General features: G+C 54.7%; 1 long non-coding RNA gene across 1 annotated transcript in view; it reads left to right on the forward strand.

The window, feature by feature from the left end:
• Positions 1-5175, forward strand: part of LOC125925913 (uncharacterized) — a 23067-nt gene continuing 17892 nt past the window's right edge. Inside the window, exon 1 of the long non-coding RNA XR_007458929.1 lies at positions 1-609. This is a non-coding gene — a long non-coding RNA (uncharacterized LOC125925913). The remainder of the gene's footprint in view (positions 610-5175) is intronic.

Genomic DNA, 5175 nt, shown 5'->3' on the forward strand with positions numbered 1-5175 from the left:
GGGAGGGGAGAGGAGAGGAGAGGAGAGGGAAGAAGACGAGGCAGAGGAGGGCAGGGAGGAGCGGAGAGAAGAGAGGAGAGGAAGGAGGGAAGAAGAGAGGAGCCGCGGAGAGGAGCCGAGCGGAGAGGGAGCGGGCGGCCCGGCGAGAGCTCTTTTGCGCCGCTGCGCTTCCCCGGCTGCAATGGTGTATTATTTCAGAGCGCTCCCTCAGCTGAGGGCTCCGCTCCACAACAAGATTTACTTTAAGACACAGCTGAAGGAAACAGGAAGACTGCACGTCACAGTCTGACTGACGTACCCGGCCCCAGCACCCAATCGCGAGGCGCCTTCGGATTCAAGGGGGGATAGCGAGGCAAGAGAACTTGGGAGGAAAAAAAAAATATAAAAGGGGTGGGGGGTGAGGGGCTGGGAGGAGAGGAGGGGAGAGGGGCCCCGCGCTCCCCCTCCCCCGCCTCCATCCCCGGCCCCCACCCCCGCCCCCGCCCTGCCCACCGCTTCGGGGCGACTGGATCGCCGCGCCGGGGCCGGAGCGAGCCATCTGCGGGCACTGTGCAAAGCGGGCGACGGTGCGAGCGGCGCTCGGCTCACACTCGCTCGTCCTGGACGCAGGTCCTTTCCCCCCCCCCCCCCCCCCACCCCCTCTCTTCCTTTCCCAGATACAGCTGATCGAGTTCACCGAGTGGCCGAGCTTGGAGCAGACTTGGGTGGAGAAAGGCACGGAAAAGTATACTGGAGAAAAAGTGGGGTTTTAGGGGTGGAGTGGTATAGGAGGAGGGAGTGGGGAAGCTCGCAGGTCGTTCCACATTTTAAATGATCACAGACAGTATCAAGAATACATGTCACCCTTGCTTGCTTTTAGAGGCAAAGTGGACAATAAAATACAGGTAGGTTTGGGATTTAAATAATACGTGCCAGAGGCTTCACTTGGGCTCCGCTGCATCTGGTAGCAGACCAGTATTGGCTGAGTTCCAGTTAATCTCCCGTCAAAATTACTAGGAAGAAGAGTATCTGCCCTTGGTTCTTCTGATTGTAGGTACAGCAGCCTTTTTTTTTGGGGGGGGGGGAAATGTTGCAAACATTACCTCGCAATTATCCCTAACTCACTCACCCCACGATGACCAAAGAGAGAGGTTTCATACTGGAGTACACAATTTTGGCTCCTGGGTAGCCAACTTTAAAGTTTATTAAGTAAGAAATTTCAAACGCTTAAATTTCGGGCTTCAACGTAAAGCTATAGAAAATGCACTTTGGTTAGACATCTCTTGGAGGAAAAATAACCAGGGAGATTTCTTTAGATAACGTGGCTCTTAAAGAGCTCCTTGGAGGTTTGCAAGTTACAAATGCGAAAGGGCATTTCCAGCCGCAGCCAGAACGTGTCTTTCACCGGGCACAGTAAACGGCTTTTAATAAAGCAACCGCGTTTATGACCTAAAGATCCTATAAAAGCCAGGACTTACAAGGGCTGAGAAGCAGAAATACTCGTACCTAGTCGATTAGACACTCAGTTTTTAGGTAGGATGGGAACAAGTATTTTTTGTATGTTCCTCGAGTTCAAGCAGATCAAAGGTTTGGGACAACTGTCAAGCAGACGTTGGTTGGGACGGGGCGTGTTACCAGTACACAGACAGACAACCACCACCATCTTCTGCCACGCACATATACCCCTTTCCTAGGACGTTTACAATTTCAGTCTCAAATTCATCACTGTGAAGAAGTCTTCTCTTTGAATAAGAATAGAGATGGTAACAAGCCTGAGACTATACTCTGTAGGAAACTTTTGGCACAGGATTCAAACATTGAGAAGAAGAAGAAGAAGAAGAAGAAGAAGAAGAAGAAGAAGAAATCAAGCCCGCCAGGGTAGGTGTCGAGGGTAAGAAAAGAGGCTTGCTTGAGCATCCCCCAGCCTTCACTTCTCTCTTTCTGCCGCCCCCAGACCCTCCCTCCACACCATTTCTGAAACGACACAGATGCGGGCAAACACATCACCCGCACTCCCAGTGATCAGCTATTGTATCAAGTGTTTTAATCGAGATGTGACAATTTAGGCTGGGGACAGAAATAATCTATCAACATGCCCATTAGATGCAGGGTGGAATAATGCTTCTATTGGTTGGGTCCTTTCGAGGTAAGCGGGTGTATTGAGCCGGGAAATTTGGGTTCTGTGAATGGATCGAGGCTACTTCCTTTCTGCCTTTCCGTCCTATTATTTTCTTTAAGTATCCCAGTTTGTACATATGTTAGCGCCAGCCCACAAATAAACTGGCAGGAGTAGAGGATATATGCCCTCCACACCTTAAAACCATCTGCTCAGTTTGACATTTACAAAAAAGGAAGGAGAGAGCAGGGAAGGAGGAGGGGGAGAAGGGGGAAGAAAGGAAGCCGAGAGGGAGAGAAAAGATTCAGAATCTGCAAGGAAATGGCTTGAACTTCAGCCCACAAGTTATGTTAGTTACACCTAGCGCTCGGTTTGCACATTTTGCACACTCTACGCCCGGGAACTGGCGGCAGGAAAAGTTCCTCGCGAACCCCAGTAAGCCTTCTGTCACTCTCGGGGGGAAGGCAGGCCTGAGTGCAAGTCGGGGTAAAGCCGTCTGGCAGACAAGGAAGCTTCCCCACTCCCAGCCAACGCCGCGGAGGCTCGCAGCTCGCCACGCTCCGCCGCGGCAGTTCGCAGCCCGCATTAGGGCGCAAGAACTGCTGGTTGAAATAGGAGCGCGCGCGACGCTGGGCAAGCGAGCTCGGTCCGAAGCCCAGCTCCGTGAGCTACGTACGCGGAGCCCTGTCCTGTCCCCTGCTGTCGGGGCGCCCTACAGGCCGGGCTCCTGGTAACCTCTCTTGCCCAAGCTGCGGCGCTCTCCCAGGTCTTGGGACGCTCTAGAGCAAGGCGTGAGGCCCGAGCCCCCTATCTCGGGCGACTCCCGGTTTGTTTTCTGATAGGGGAGAAATGATCAGTCAGGTCGGAGACGAGAAGTCGCCTAGATACTGGCTCCATCTCTGAAACCAGCGGCCAAGCCTAGGGTCAACTCCTTCCCCAGTAACTTAAAAGTTAACACAAGTTCTGACCGCTTTTCCAACAAACCTCATCCATGCAGACTGCCTTTACTTATTTATGGGAAGGGGGATCTGCTGCGAGTTCTTAGTCAAACTCCTGCAGTCCTCACTTGTGCATCTGGTCCTGGGTTAAACCCACTTTGCCTTGACCTTTCCTCGGTGTGTTTCCGCCCCCCTTCCCCTTTCTTAAAGCCCTCAGATGAAGCTAGGAGGGAAGATTGCATATAAGTAATTTAAAACCTTACGATGAACCATCGTCAGATCCTAAGCAAACCAATTCTGGGAACTTCAGCCAGATCCTGTAGAGAGGCAAACGTGGGCGTGGATTTCGGAAGAAAGATGCTGAAGATCCCTGCCTGGACGGACACGCACACAAAACCATCCACTATCCAGCACCACCAGCACCACCCTGAAGAAGGGAAGAGAAAGAAAGAAAAACCAACTCCAGGGTGCAGGCCGGCCTGCTTCCGGCAGTCTAAAAGCAGACTGACCGCCATTCTCTCCTTCCCCACCCCCCTAGCCCCGGTGCCCAGTGCGACGCCAAGCTCAACCTGGATTTGTTCTGAATGGGGGGGAAAGTGAAATGCCACAAGATCAGTAGCAAGTAGCAGCTGCAGCGTTTCTCTCCTGGGAACCCCACTGCTTAGAAGCCTCCCGAGTGATGTTTGTTTAACCAACGGCTTTCAAAGTAAACAGAGGCGAAGCGCTCCAAAGAAGTTGAAATATAACCCTTACAAGAATTTGGGGCCGGAGTGCTGGCGGAAAAAGTAAAAAAAAAAAAAATTTTTTTTTTTTTTAAATAATAAAGCTTCCATCCCAAATAAGAGCCCACCACAGTGCCTAAAGGAAACTAGAAGGGTCACAAAAACATAAATTTATCGAAAGGATTCATTGCAGTAAAGTGACCTCAAAATCATCCTTCGTCCACAAACACACACCTGCGGGGAGAGGGGTTGGTTGTCAGTGACTTGAAGGGGCACACTACTACTCCATTTTAGGGAAGTGGGCGAAAACAATCGAAGGGAGGTGCTTTCCCAGCCCTGCAGTAGAAAGGAGTAGGCAGGGCGCTCTGCGCCAGCCCTGGCTTTGCCTCAGGCACCGAACTTTCCAATATCAAGATATTAACAGATGGTGGTGAGCACATGGAGGGCTGTTACTTACATAATCCAGCCACTCCGCCCAGCCGCGCTGAAGCCGGCGAGGCGCCCGCCAGGCCGCGCGCGCGCCTTGCGAGGGGTGCTGCTGTCCCCCGAAATAACGTGCTTTCCCCTCCAACCCCCACCCGGTTCTTTGGGGACCAGGGTTTGGAGAGGTCGTGCTTTCAGAAAAACATTCGCATCGATCGGGGTGTGCTTTACCTTCTTCAGTCCACAGTAAAGAAGCTGGAGACCCAAGGGCAGAGGGAAGCGGAGGGAACGCTTTCGGGGAGAACCGGACGCCGTCCCTCGGTATGGGTGGGGGGGGGGTACACGGGAGGGAATGTTCGCAATTTACATCCCTCCTTCTTTGGCTCAGTATTAGCAGATCTTTCCCAGTCACTGAAATACAAAGGCAGGCTCGGGCCGCGGCTGAGGGGGAGCGGGGTGGGGTGAGGGTGTGAGTGCGAGGGGACGCCTCTGCACGCGGGGGCGCAGTGGGCAAAGTTACGCAAAGCCTCCGGGCACCGCTAGGCTCCCGAGCTTCTGCAGGTTTTCAAGCACTGCTTCTCGCACGCGGGGAGTCCCTTTCGGCTGTGTGGCCGCCTGCTGCCTTCACGGTCCCAGCCACCTCCCCCGAGGCCCGGTCCCTCCCCGTGTGCCTGTATACCTCCGCCCGTGGGTCGGGGGGCGCGTTTGTTTGCCGAGCCTCTCCCTGACGGCGACTCCGGCCGCCGAAACCCGTGAGGAACACGCCTCAGTGGGCTGGAAAAGTTTCGGGTTGGGAGGGAAGGGTGGGAGTCGCCTCTCCTGGCACCCGGCGCGAGCGGGGCTGCCTGGCCGGCGGCTACCTCCCGGTCCCCTCCTCCCTCCCGGCCCTTCCTTTTTCGCCGCGGCCCCGCGCTAGGTGTCGCGGCCTCTCGGCCCAGAGACCCGGAGCGCGAGGTGCGGCGGCGGCGGCGGCGGCGGCGGCGGCGGCGGCGGCGGC

The sequence above is a fragment of the Panthera uncia genome, chromosome F1 (genome assembly GCF_023721935.1).
Source record: "Panthera uncia isolate 11264 chromosome F1, Puncia_PCG_1.0, whole genome shotgun sequence".
Classification (NCBI taxonomy): domain Eukaryota; kingdom Metazoa; phylum Chordata; class Mammalia; order Carnivora; family Felidae; genus Panthera; species Panthera uncia.